The sequence below is a fragment of the Xiphias gladius genome, chromosome 1, assembly GCF_016859285.1.
Source record: "Xiphias gladius isolate SHS-SW01 ecotype Sanya breed wild chromosome 1, ASM1685928v1, whole genome shotgun sequence".
Lineage (NCBI taxonomy): Eukaryota > Metazoa > Chordata > Actinopteri > Istiophoriformes > Xiphiidae > Xiphias > Xiphias gladius.
The window spans coordinates 25401861-25416561 of NC_053400.1; the positions used below are offsets into that span (position 1 = coordinate 25401861).

General features: G+C 40.3%; 1 protein-coding gene across 4 annotated transcripts in view; it reads right to left on the reverse strand.

The window, feature by feature from the left end:
• Positions 1 to 190: 190 nt before the first annotated feature.
• The window catches only part of stk16 (serine/threonine kinase 16), a 28605-nt gene continuing 14094 nt past the window's right edge, over positions 191 to 14701 (reverse strand). Inside the window, exons 10-11 of one of the 4 annotated variants that reach the window (XR_005707207.1) lie at positions 3704 to 3849; positions 191 to 522 (exon numbers count right to left, since the gene is read on the reverse strand). The gene's annotated coding sequence lies outside the window, so the exon portion shown is untranslated. Of the gene's footprint in view, positions 3853 to 14701 lie in introns of all 4 variants that reach the window. The other 3 variants (XR_005707205.1, XR_005707203.1, XR_005707204.1) reach the window with 3 other exon arrangements.

A 14701-nucleotide genomic window follows, 5' to 3' on the forward strand; every position in this document is an offset into this window, starting at 1 on the left:
CCAAAAACCTCCAAACCGTGTATCTAAGGAAATTGAAATCCCTTCTGCTGATGTGAATAAAACACTACATGGGGGGGGGGGGGGATCTGTTGAAGACCCTCACTCCTTATATGTAATTGGCCGGTGCGTGTGCACGCGTGTAGTTGACCTCCAGAAAATTGGAGGGGCCCCGGGGGTCCGCCCACCCCTCTCGCCCTCTTTCTCCCTCGCCAGTCTGGCCCCGCGTCTCCCGCCCTCACCTCTCTATCAGGCAGATTACCGCCTGTCTCCGGCGCTGATATAGAGGTAATTTGCTCCAGGGAAATCAGTGCCGCTTTCCGCCTGTTTCTCCCAGCCTCTTCCCCTCCAAAGCCACGTTTCCTTGCTTTTATGATTTGAAAGTAATTTAAATAGCCAGGCCACGGGTAAATCCGTCACCCGGGCCTGTTGACAGAGGCGCACAAATTAAATTGAATCAGTGCCCGAAACTGCGCCCCAGCCTCCAGTGTCAGCTGGCTTCGTCTCAGCAGCGCCGTCTTCCTCCTGGAAGGGATCAAATGGTGCTGTAAGCTATGTGCACTCAGGTCATGCCTAGTCCAATACAGCCCTAGTCGTTTTTAATAATTAAAACAGAAAAAAAAAAAGCCCCCCGAATGCCATCAATTCTTCTGGAGTATTTGAAAGGCTCATTTGGGTCTACATCGGACAACCATCAAAACGTTGCAAGGATGGATTGAGTAGCGTTAAGTTAAATGATTCAAACTTATAAAGCAAGCAACAAAAAAAACAAGTTAGTAAGTAAATAATGATTTTTAAAAGGTTTCTGTGAGATGTGGGGAGTCTTGGCGGGATTAACCTGTTTGGGGGCCAAGCACGTTTTGTTGTTGGGCCTCTAGGGGGTTCATTTCATTAGGCAGAGTTGTATTTTGGGAAAATGCACAATGAGAGGAAACATAAAAATAATGGAGGTATTGAAATTTAATTTGAAGTACGGCCTCTCCTCAAGACAGGGCTGAAGGATTAACGCGCAACTTGTCTTAGTCGACACTGAACTTGACTGCTGCAAATTGCCAAACAAACTTTCAATCCATCAGCTGACTGACATTCAGGTAACCCAGGGATTGTGGGGCGCCTGGGGGGACATTTTAGCCAGCTGGTAATCCCGCCTTGTGGTGCCCCCGACGCCATGTCACCAATTTGCAGCCCAAGATGAGCATTTATCTATCGCACCCTCCTGTGTGGCAGGTGCAATACATTTCCTCGGGAGTTTGCTGGTACAGTTCACCCCCTTCCTTCCCGTAGCCCATGGACCACATTTAAATCGAGAAGTTGTTATAATTTGCCCTTCGAAGTGCAAGGTGACAAATATATTTGCAGCCTGATATTACAGAGATATCTACGTCCAGCGTTTTTAGCCATGCCGGCAGTGTGGCAGTTTCAGTCAGAGCGCCACTTTGGTCCAGAGTAAAATATTTCAACAACGATTGGATGGATTGCCATCACTTTTCACTTTTCACGTAGCTCCATCATCAGGTCGAAAATTCTAATCCGCCAAATATGGTTTATGACCAAATATCTGGACAACTAAGGACATCAGCCTCAGCTGTACTTTGTATTTAGTGCTAATTAGCAAATGCTGGCATGCTAACACATTGAAATAAGATTGTGATTGATAAACATTATACCTGATAAACATCAGCATGTTAGCATGTTGACATTAGCATTTAGCTCAAAGCACTGCTGTGGACGAGTAGAGCCTCAAACAGCTGCTAGCCTCACTGTGAACCCTTTGACTTGTTTCCCTTTTGCTTTACATCCGTAAACAGCTAGGATAGTAATGGGATCCTATATCCATTAGGGAAAAATCTTTCAGGGTCTCTTCTGAATCGGATCTAACCAACGTAAAACCTATTTACCTCCTTTCCTGTTCTCTGTCACACGTCCTCACAAGCACATGTCCTCTTGAACCCTTTTCAGAACTCTCTAAATGCACCACACGCCCTTCACACCACGAGAGGACAATTGGTTCAAAGAAGCCGCCAGCCCTTGACGTTACACTACAAAGACGGAGTTTATTGACGAGTTATGGGTCAGTAAACTCAGCGGCCTAAAAGAGTTTACTGAAACATTAAAGGGCTTATCAGCAATTACAGGCATATTTTTCAATCATTACCACAGTTCTGAGGCAGCTTGCCCTGTCCTAAAACCAATCCAGGTGTGCTCTTGTGCTCTCCGTGTGCTGGCCTCGTCAGCACAGTGCTGACTCCCACTAGGTCACTGATCCTCGCTGGTTTATTTAACCCACTGATAAGACCCTTCGTGCTGTTGATAGATGAGACTAAAGAAAGTTCGGGAGCTGAAATGAAAAAAGATTTCGGGAGATTGTCTGATAAAGTGGAAAATATGTCAAACCCGTACAATGGACAGTGAATGACACAGATTCTTTCAATGATTCGCTGAAAGATAATTTTACAGATATGTTGGACTCATCCCGCTTTGATGGTGTGGGTTTGTTCATGTGTGTGTAGTAGTGTGATGTTGCTGTGCTATATTATGAACAGAGTATTGTATATCCCTGTAAAATCCTATGCGGATGTATTGCGATTGTCTTATTACACAAACTGTACTTGACGCCCGTTTGTGAGCCTTACTTCTACTTGGGAAAGTTTTTTGTTTGTCTCTTCAATTTTGGTGTTTTTGCTTTATAACTTAATAAAGTTATATAACTTAATTAAACAAGTGTGAAGTCAACGCATGGACAATTTTACATTTTAGAACGGTAGTTTTTTCTATTTTCTTGCCTAAATCTTCTAATTAGGAGACAAGTTTGTCACAGCATGTGTGTAGCAGTAACGCTACTGTGCATTATCTCTTTTCTTTATGAACTTTACCCTTTGAAGGTGCAGAGAGCATTTATGCAAGAGCAACCCTGTGGATGGATTCTTCACAGCTGCAGCTACTGTTGCTGCTCTAAGACAGTCTTGCATGGGAAGTCCTTACCTTATACATAACACAAAGCGGAATCTGACCCGCTACATGTGCACATTCCTGTATCTGCTCCCCTGTCAGGCTTGCTGGGACACATGTAGCTTTCAGGGAAGCTGTGGACCAACACCAGTTTTCCCACCAGGCGTGGAGTACAACCTCAGGAACGCGGCTGTGATAAATGAGTCCGATGCACAATGGGCTTGCTGTGAAGGGAAAATCAGCTCTCCATACCCCTGGTAATTAGACTAATTCCCACAACGTTAAAGGCAGACAATAAATCAGCTCGTTTTCTGCCAGACCTTGAGACCAAAATTAATGTTGTCTCATTAAAGAGATAAAGGTAATTTATGAGAGCTTTACCTCTCTTTGAGTCTCTGTACCCAGTACCCATCATTTATTAACCAATATTGAGCTTTGCCATATGACATCTAGCCTACTGGATGTGAATCTCCTTTTGTGTGTCCTAGCTGCTTTGCCCCCTAAGAAGCAACAGTTTTTTTTTTTCAATTATCCATTTGTGTTAATCATAAATATTTGTGTTTTTGACAAAATGTTTCAACTAAATCTTGGTGAAAAGAAAACGACAGATATGTCGACACACTGCTGGCAACATGGCTGCAAAGCCACCTTCACTGGAGTTAACATTCAAATAAGATCAAATATTAACACTAATAGAATCAGTTCAGTTAATTTTAAAGAGGCTAATTTTGCATCTGGTTATGAGTAGTGTGCATACCTCTGCCAAGGGGAAAAATGCCGGGATCCGCCAGGATCAACCCTCTTAACCAGATCCGCACCAACATTTAATGGGTTCTTCCACGGGCCATGCCCCATCCCTCCACCAAGTTTGGTGTAAATCCATTCAGCACTCTTTCTGTAATCCTGCTGCCAACAAACAAACCAACAAACAAACCAACAGACAGACACGGGTGAAAACATAACCTCTTTAGCGGAGGTAACAAACAACAAAAGCAAGTAATTAAGCCTATTTATCTGCTGTGACTACAAAGCCAGCAGTAGGGGTAACCATGTTGAAATAATGTGTGGATGCTCGCCAGTCGGATTAATGGTAGGTTTTCCTGTATTTCCTCATTCTGTTTACATTGAGTGAGCACACCATTATGTCAGACTCGTGGTGTCTGACATGGGAAAGGCTGACACCGGCCTAAAGCTGGCCCGACATACGTTTACATTCAAGTGACAAAGCCCTCAGCTGTAATCATTATGACGGGAGCAATGGAGAAAGTACAGGGATGTTTTGTTTGAGCAACAGCATCTGTACAGTAAAGAGGTCCGGGTGGATGGATGGGTCGACAAAACATTGGACTGTAACGCATTCAGAGTTTCCAACTGAGAGTAAACGTTGGTTTCATTTAACCATGACCACAACTCTTCCCTAACATTGACAAAGTACTTATGCAGCCATAATCTTTCCCTAAACATTGCTTTTGAACATAAACCCAACCAAGCTTTAGCTGTAGTGTTGACAGATCAGAAAACAGATTTATTTTTTATTTAGTAATGGTTTGGAAGACACAAACAAATGATGTCGTCCTGCCGATAGGGGCATCAGATCAGAAACTACTTCTGTGTGTCATTTTAAAACTAATTATTGAACAAATTCCAAAAACCTTTCCAGCCATATGTGGCCTATTGAACATTTGGTCCTCTGGGGTCAGAGCAGCGACTTATGTGGCTACCTGGGATATTTATTCAGTAAAACATATATTCCAACTGTGAATCCCAACCGTGAAGTCCAACCGTCCAACTGTCTTCTGACTCTCAGTACACTGAGAGTCCCTCTTCTGATTGGGACCAAAAAGGGACAAAATAGTGTGTTTGCTTTTGCTCAGAATAGTTTCTCAGTTTTAGCTGTTTTTAAAAAATTAATTGATAGTGATGGATCACTTTTAGTTCCACAATAAGAAGCAAGGATATAACAAAAAGAAAATGAAGTACTGTTAAACGGGATATTTGAAAATAAAAACTTGCATTGTGCAGTTTCAAAGATGTATGGATAAATCTTTTGGTCATAACATGGAATCGAATAATTCACAAACTCCTTGTGTAGGAATGATCTGTGTCCAAGAGGCTTCAAATAAACAACCGCAGTGTAGTTATTAAGGATAATACAGGTATGAAATACTTTTAAAGGTGTGATAGTTTTGATTCCTCATACCTGGCTTTTCGGTTAGGTTAAACACAATGTTTTCAACATGTCTGCGAAAACAACTATATTAATAGTATGTATTAATAAATCAATAAATAAAAAAAAGACCTATTTGTGTGTATTAAAATGTCAAAATAAATGCATGGAATTAAAGGTGTGACTTTGATGTGTTAATCTAATGACAGATTATCTGATCTGAATAGCTCCGTTGCATCTTTCAGATATGATCTTAGCTAATCAATTGCAGCTTGATAAACCACAACAGGGGTAGAGCCAATAATAAAACACACAGGTTCAGAGTCTGCTTAAGATCTAAATTGGGGAATTCCAACTGTGCAACTCAACAATCTCTTTCCCAGTTCACCTGTTTATTTTTTCCACACTGGAAACAAAAGCGTCCTTTCAACATAATCCAGTCCAGTGTGAGTTTTATGACCATTTAATGGGTCCGTCCATCTAACAGCCCTGTGTTTTACTATCACTCATACAAGGGCCCCATTGTGCATAGACACAGGAGATAGGAGGTAAATACACCTTATCGACGACAAGACATCATTACTTTCACCCTGCTATCTCACTGTCCCTCTCCACCATGCATTATCTGACCACTTATGATGATATTCAGAGCCATCAAGTGCTTTGAAGATCTCCGCCAGTTGGCTGTGTGCTCTCTGTTCCTCCCTTCAGATTAACTCAGTTACAGCTGTATATAGTGTTATAAATAACACTAGCCATTTAAATCTTCATCTAATTGCTACTTGGGCATGAGGCTTAAAGCTCATGATAGTATGTTTTCTGCCATGCTTTCCCGCCGTGCGGAAATCACCCACTGCCGTTGGCACTCGGGTAATGTCTTCTTATTGCCCAATTTACCAAAGGTTACTGAGGGGGAGAAGGGCGGACGAGCAGTGAAAGACAGTGAGAGCAAGACACAGGCAGATTTGTTTTTGAATCAAAAAACACCTTTAATCTGCAAAAAATGAATGCACAACATACCAAGTGGTTTCAAGTGGGTTTTTCAATCTGCAGCAAGACCATTCATAATCTTTGATTATTTTGCAGTGCCAGTGTTTGACCAGCACTCAAGTGAATTACACTGCTGCTTTCAAACAAGTGATACGACTGAGAAAATTATCTTTATTAGTGTGCGAAACTCTGTGGGTCAGCTGATTACTTTGGCCCAGACTGATAATCTCAACAACTATTAGATAAATTGCTTTTAAATTTGTTGCACACAGTAATGTTCCCCTCAGAATGAATTGTAATAACTTTGATGATCCCTCAACTTTTCCTCTTGTGCCATTATCATGTCAAAATTTCAGTTTGCTCAACACTTGAATTTATGACTCAATACATGCAAAACCAATGACATTCTCAAAAGCCTCAACTGTACTTTGTTTTTTGTTCTAATCAGAAAATGTTAAAAGATAAAGATGGTGAACGTTATAGCTGCTTAATCCCTGATCGTACTCAAGGACGGACACGGACACCTCTGGCGCACGCACTTCTATACATACTACAATAGTGGGTGTGCACAGTTGGACTAGAAACCTTGATGGCGACCTCTTACAGCAAGAAGAAGCGCTCCTTTGTTGGTTGTATTTGGCTGAACAACATGAAGAAGTCTAAATAAGAAAACTGTGTGTAAAAGCTTAACCATAATAATATCAAGGGAAATGTACGGGACGTACAGACAGTGCATGAAATGAGCGTCCAGGAGAGTCTGCTTGTTTTCAAATTGCGCGCGGACATTTGCGTACTTGAGCAGATGATGAAATTTACATCGAGTGGACCGTCACGGCCATGCAGATGCAGAAAAACTGCGAATTGGCCTTTAGCATCAATATGTTAGCATAGTCATTGTGAGCATGCTAACGTTACGGTCTCATAGAGCTGCAAGCATGACTGTAGACTCTTCGGGTTGGATTAATCTTAAAAAAATAACTCGTCAGATATCAAAAGAGTTTAATGTTGCTCCTAACGGCCACGCTGGAAGGTGGAGTGAAAGTGCAGCATCATAGTGAGGAGGGAGCCGCGATAGCATTTATATATGGAGATGATGGAACGCATTTCTTTCAACGAGCGTCTTTCCTGGAAGACATTTGTATCTCTGCTCTTTGTTATTCACGTGAAAAGTGAAAGAAATAGTTGTGTGAAGAACGAAAAAAGGGAGCTTGAGAGAGAAGTTCCAACCCTGGCTCCTTTCTCACCTCTGCACAGCTGGCCTATCGCAGCATGAAAGTGGGTGTGAATGTCAGATTGACGGTTTCATAAATTACAGAAATGCTCAGACACAGCCCCCCTTAATCCTCATTCTCAAAGACAGAGCAAGTGGACAAGAGTAAGCTTATTTTTTTCATTTTACAAAATTAATTTTATATCTCTCTTTTACTCCAACGAGTTGTTGCGAGCAGAGCGTGATGGACCATGCAGATTAGAAAACAAATCCAATCAAGCATGAGACTAATCTTTTAAGCAAATGAACCTCTTTCTGGTAATTCTAATAGTGCCACCTCCCATCAGGTAATTTCTGTTAGGACGCAGTCGATATTCCAAAAATTGAAATGAATTGATCAAGTCACTTGACTTTGTCAATAGACTAATGGAGTAACTATAAAATTTGTCGATGTATGAAACTGTGGCGGAGGTAAATCACAGCATTGTGGTGCATTTTAATGGCGCGCAATTGATCAAAATGTCATCAGATGTGTGACAAAGTGTGGTCAATCCAGCTCCTCTGGCAACAGAGATGTGATGAACTGATAAACCAGCCAAAATACCCTCACAGGGTACCAGAACCCAGATCTCTCTATTCATTTAGCTTCATCTTAGCACACTTGACAAGTGACAAAATGACCAATACGAATAAAAAATTTTTGACTTTCAATAACTTTCTGCAATATCTGAGCAACACAGTTTTCAACACAGTTTTCATTCAAACCAAACAATTCTGCAGCTAATTTAATGATTGACAGCACAGCACAATATACTGTTCCACTGACTTTGAGGGAAGAATGAAAGTTTTAAACCTGATCTGGTTTAAATACAGTCGTCTCTGCCTCCTTCACTGATCTTTTCTTCCCTCTTTGTTCATTGTATTTGTTCTATTTACGGCTACAAGGGTAGAGAGGTCAGGGAAGTCAACCCTCTCTGTCAGTGTGCTAATTGGTTTGAATAAGGTGCCCCTCCTCCTGCTAAACTACATGTACTCAATCTTTAAGGTAGACTAAATCCCTTTTAGTTGGCCTGTCACCAACACCAAACAGTCAAACTTTGAGTCTAGTCAGTGCTTACTTTGTAACAGTACTGAGAAAACAAAATGTACTATTGTTATGAGTAAAAAATCAGCAACTTAATTTTAGGACATACAAATTGTTATCAGGAATAAACAAAATCTCAACTCTATTTTTATTTTTACAAATCGATATCAGTGAAAATCTGAGCTAATCATCCAAATTATTATGTCAAAATGGTGTGTCTGAAACTACTGCACAATTATATTCCAGTTATCTCTCTTCTAGTGGCACAGGTCAAATTTCCTGTTAGTTGACATAACTGACATTTGAAATAAAATCACTTCTCACTGCTGAATCTGAAAAATTTTAATCCTCCTGGACCCGAGCATGGCTTTGACCGAGCTATTAAAATCAGTTTCCTTTAAAAATGGATTGGCATCCTGATTTTACTTTTATGTCTCTGGCACAAGTTTTTCTGTAATAGCTGGAGGAGCTCCCCCGCTACGGCTCTCCTCTCCCAGGGGTCAATCTAAGGTCTATTGTTTTATTTCTTGAGGCACCACTATACTCCAACAGAAGTGTTTTTTAGATGGTCAAACACTGTCTGAATAGGCTTCATTTATTCGTGCCTACTCTCACTGGTTGTCTGTAAGTTCTAGAAAAAGGTTTTCGTATTGATATTTAGGGATTACAGCTAAATTACAGACGTTTTTATCCCCTCTGAGCTGGAAGGTGTCTTCTAGTCTTTTCATAATTTTATCCTTCTCTAATGTTTTTTTTAATCTTCTGTCACCACTGTTTTAATATTAATTTTGCGATTCTGCACTTCAGTCTTTGATATTGTATTTGTGGTTTTTATTGTCTTAAAGCGCTTAGTTTTTTGTAGAAAATGCTATTCAAATTAAATTGTTTATAAATGCTGACATTCTCTTTCCACGTGTCCCAAAATGATTCTGTGAAAGACAACTTTACACGTACCACATTTGCATTTCATGTTTACTGACATTTGGTTTGGTTTATTGACATTAGGTATTGTTCAAATATCCTAGCACTGTTTGTGATATTCTGTTTGCTCTTGGTGCACTGACGTGTTGAGTTTCAGGAAATGTTCCACTGGGACTGGCTCAGCGTGAACTAACTGAGGAATTAGCAATTCCGTAATTGGCCATTCTGTCAGAGGGTCTAACAAGCTGAGATGATGAAACGGCCCCTAAGTGATTTGTCTCCTGCTCTGTCTCGCAATGTGCCTGACACAAAACTTCAGTCTTTAGTTAGAGCATCCGCTGTTGTCTGTTCTGCAGCTCACGCCGTACTCTTCCTACGCGCTACATAAAATCTTTGTTCGCCTGAAAGGACCAGATTGTAATTACTTAAAACACAAAAACAAGGCTCTACCGATACACCAGCGTTAGTGTTAATACTGGTGAAAGCTGTCTCCTCTGCCAGCACTGTCCGCCAACTTAGCAAACAGACGTTTTGACTTTTCACATTAGGCAAATCACAGGCGTTAATTAAAAAATTAAAAATAGGCTCTTTTCTACTGTATGTGTCCCACTGAAGGGCGTCACAGTGAGGGGAAGAGTGGAACTAAGTCACCAGGGCCCCAACGTGAGGCAATTTTACGTTCTTAGCACAATTATTAAGCTACCCCCGTTATCTTTCTGTTGTTTCTTCTGTCCAAAACAATGTCAGAGGGGCATCAACCCCCTCAGAAAGTTGGTTTTGTTCAGTCCTGCAGCAGGGTGGGCAAAAATAGTTTTTTTCTGTAAATGTGGTAACTGCGCTGATTACGATGGTTAGGATTTCAGGTGAACTTTGAAGCAATCGTGTAATCATTTATCAGTCATTTAAAAAGAGCAGTAAAAGGCTAAATTTAGGCAAAATTCAAATCAAAAGAGAAAATCAATCAAAAGAGAAAAGAAAAAAAAGCAGCTGAGCGGATCAAAAGCAGAGACAAATTTCTTGTGAACACAGCTTGGTAGCATGGTTTCAGAATGGTTAAGTATTGGTATGTAACATGGCTAGCTGGCTAATATTATAATAGTTTGCTGATAAATGAAGCATTGTACAATATCTTAAAATTTTTAGAATTTTAAATTGCTGTTTTAAGTCTGTAGCTTTAACTTTTTAAAGATGATCACTTTTAGTAAAGAAAATAAACCTTCAGCAGCATCACAGGTTTAATATCTCAGACTGAATGATTATTTAAAATGACTTCTTTATTAAGACAAGTCCATCGGTTTGAGAGTGGCAGGGTCTAATCCTGATTTTTCAGTTTTAATACTTAGGCTATCTGATTCATATATCTATGGATTGCGTCCTTAGTTTTCCAAGTGCTTTATTATGCTACTTCGATGTTGCAACAGACCGGGCCGCACTTGTTGTAATACTGTGATCCTTTCCTAGTGTTGGGTAAGATGTAAGATGGCTGTACACCACTGTCTTATGCTCAGGGTAAAACCAAGACCTGGAAAACTGTGACAGAAGTAACGTAAAGCCTCACAGCGAGTGTGTGCCCCATAGCTACATGTATGTCTGAAGTTAAATATCTCCCAATGTATGGCTGAGTTGCTGTTCAGTATTGTTCACGGTTAAGCTTTGGGTAAGGGTGCCACTTAGACCCTGGTGCGGATTGGATTTTGGGCCACAGTTGCATTTGGATTTAGGATTAAGAGAGTATAAATATGGATGCAGATACTTTACATGTTTGTCTCTCCTACCATAAAAGAGATGGATACGCCATTAATGTTTTCAAACTCTCTGAATTTACCTTTAAAGTCCTTCATCACTGTCCTCTCCGTTTTCCTGCACCGACTCTTTCTCCGGCACCCCTCCCCTGCCCCCCTTCCCCGAGGCTGTGCGCTTGCCCTGACAATGCAGCATTATGGAAATAAATTGTTCCATTAGGTGCATTGTGTTCTGTCATCAGGCCAGCCACACTGAGTTATTAATGGACACAGCCTCCGCTTTGATTAAGACTGAAGATTTATGAAAAAACAGGCACTGTTTTTATCACCCAACATACTTTACATACTGACGTGTGTTCACACAGATACACTCGCAGGAAGTGACCTCATGAATGTCACCAAACTGGACGACACCTCGTCTCTAAATTGACAGACACATGAGAGTTTTCTGATTTCACTTTTGGACATTTTCAGGATGAGAGTCCCGGTGGCACAGACATGCAGTAAACACACTATAAAATGTGAATGACTTTCAGAACTCTCATGTGAAGTCACTTAAATATTTCAAGATCTATTCAAAAATTCATTTAATTACATTTGATACTTTTTGTCTCCTTTACATAACTGTGGTGTGTGTTATACCAATGAAAGATTGCCATCTAGAATGCTAGAAAGGTCAAGTAAGAGTCAAATGAAATTTTATTTATGTTGGCCAATATCACAAATCACAAATTTGCCTTAAGGGGCTTACCAATCTGTAAAGCATACGGCACCTTCTATCCTTAGATGCGTGAATGTCTACACAGAAAGTGTTTCATGTACATTTTTTAGTCGGCCGTCCCACGCATGTCTGATGGAACAGATGCAGTCCGATTTTAAATCAATGTGTTTTGAGCTAAATGATAGCATCACCTTGCCAACATGAAATTTGTTAATTAGCACTACATTTTAAATGCAGCTGAGGTTGATGGTAATTTTTTCTAATTTTGCAGGTATTTGGTCATAAACCAAATAAATAAATGAATGTAAATATTGACCTAATGATGGCGCTAGTATTGGACAATAATAATTGTAAAATTAACAAAGAAAAGTTAAAGGATCACCAAGGGATTAAAATTCATCCTGTTATCAGACATGAATCTTCCAGTAATAATAAATATCACCAGGAGGATGACGAAGAAGTGAGTGTGTTTTTAATAGAGCTTGTTCGTTGTACATGGAGTCAGGTACACCACCTTAAATGTAATGTGAGCATAGTTTCAAATTTATTGGCCGCCTCTCAGTGTCATGGTGCCAGATGCTTCTGAGCATGCCATCTTTCGACTCACAAAAAGGACTTCTGCAGGACCTGATGCTGCGGCAACTGTGTTTGTCTGAGTGCAGCGTATCAGAACAGTGCGTAGGATACATGCTATTTCAATATTACATTACGTTACAATTACTCATTTGGCAGACGCTTTTATCCAAAGCGACTTACAAGTGAGGCACACCACTAAAGCTTCAGAAAAGTAGGAGACCTGGAAGTAAGTACCAAGTATCAAATACTAAATCTTTTCATTATATGTCTCCTTACTCATTGTCTTTGTATCATACAGGCCTTTAGTCATTCCCTCTCTAGAATACAGGTAGGTGTGTGTGTGTATGTGTGCGTATGTACAAGTGTGAATGGTCCCATTTATCAGTCCAGTTAACCCTTGGCAGCGAGTAGTAATATGGCGGAGGAGACCAGAGGGGGAAGCAGGCACTCGTTCTAATTAAATCCCCCCTCCGCCCACTCACCCACACCTACGCGGACTGCCTCCCCTCCTCCGGCAGGAGAGACACTGACCTTCCAACCCAGCCTTCCCCCTGTTGCCTGCGTCTCCCACCTCAGCTCTGCAAACTGCAAAGTGACACATGGAAACAGTTTTAAGCTCCAATGGGAGTTTACACGTCAATCTTTAACATCACTTACTCTGGCTAAAACAAAGATTCATATATTACTGATTTGAATTTAAATGAATTACTAATTTCTCACACCAGTGTCAAACATATTATGCTTAATAAAAGACATTTCTATTTATCCCCTGCTCAGTGTTAATACATGAAAAAACAAAGTTTACTCATGGGTTAAAGTCATCAGGCCCCATATGACCTGTAAGTAACTGAAGGTGGTTGTATGGATGGCAACAGTTGGATGGACTGCCATGAAATTTCGTACAGATATTTATGGTCCCCAGAGGAGGAAGCCTAAAAAGTTTGGCGATACTCTGACTTTCCATCTAGCGCCACCAGTAGGCTGACATTTTCGTTTTTTTAGTTAAATTTCTCCACAGCTACTGGGTGGATTGCGAGGAAATTTGGTACACCCATTTATGTCCCCCAAATGATAACTTGCAACAACTTTGGTGATCTCCCTTTACTTTTCCCCTTGAGCCATCACAAGGTCAGAATTTGCATGTGACCAATAATTTGGTATGTGACAAAATACCTTCAAACTAATGGACATTCCCATAAACCTCAGAAGTACTTTTTTGGTGTTTTTTTTTTTGCGTTTGTTTTTTGTGTTAAGAAGTAATTAGTAAATGTCTCTCTCACTTTGACAGATGGACTTACCAGAAACTGTGGCCACAAAGCAGCAAACAAATCTGTTTGTACTCTTATGAAAACAGGAACATTGTGGTCAACTGTGAAATACTTTCCCTTCATTGATGTATTCAAGGTTTTTGTTGTAATAACTATATTTGCTTTCCCAGGACTGTTGACCTAATCGACATATGATGATGATGCTTTTCCCCTCTCAGCTATGTATGCCCTCACTGAGCTGTTGACCTTCTCTAATCCAGCCCGTTCTCAATGTGAGTGGCTTATGATCTTCATGCTGACTCCAAATAAATGTGAGTAATGTGGAATTAATGTGGATAAATGTTTGCACTGGTATGAGGGCGTACAGCTGGCTTTTGTGTGGCATGATGGGTTCAAAAGAGGGTTAAGAGCAGGGTAAGCTGTTTGGCTGACAGCATCAAAGCGAGTGGCATCGTTAATACAGTCCCAGGCTGAGGTGTGGTCCCAGTGGCTCCATCCACTGCTTGTGAAGGTTACACATGAAGTTGCATGTCTGCATGTAGGGACAGGTAACTGTATCTGTGTTTGAACAGAAGTATGCACAAATTAGAAGAAATAATCAAGCCTTAACTGTTAGAATATATAAATATTTTAAAACTAATGGTGCATTTGTGGGCTCATTTTGAGTTTGGTATTATCTGAGGCACAGCTATCATTTTTTAACACGAAGTACAAAGTTTATTAGCATAAAATTGTTTAAGTAACTCGCACCCCAGTAATAAAATGCCAAATGTATTTGGCTATTAATGTGTTACAGCAAAAGTTACGTGGTTGTGAATAGGGAGGGAGAATAGAATGATCACCAGATAGTACAAGAGTTTTGTTTTTTGATCTGGGTTGTTCTCCTGAGACATACAATTTTATACTTTTTATTTATTGCTCCATTTTAATTTAACATAATTCTACATTAGTTTATTTTTCCTCCCTTGCAATTACTCATTTAGACATAATGTTATGCTGCTTTCCTTCCTGAGAATAACATAATAATTATACTGCCCCACTAGGGAAGAATAAAGTTCTTTGAATTGAACTGAACA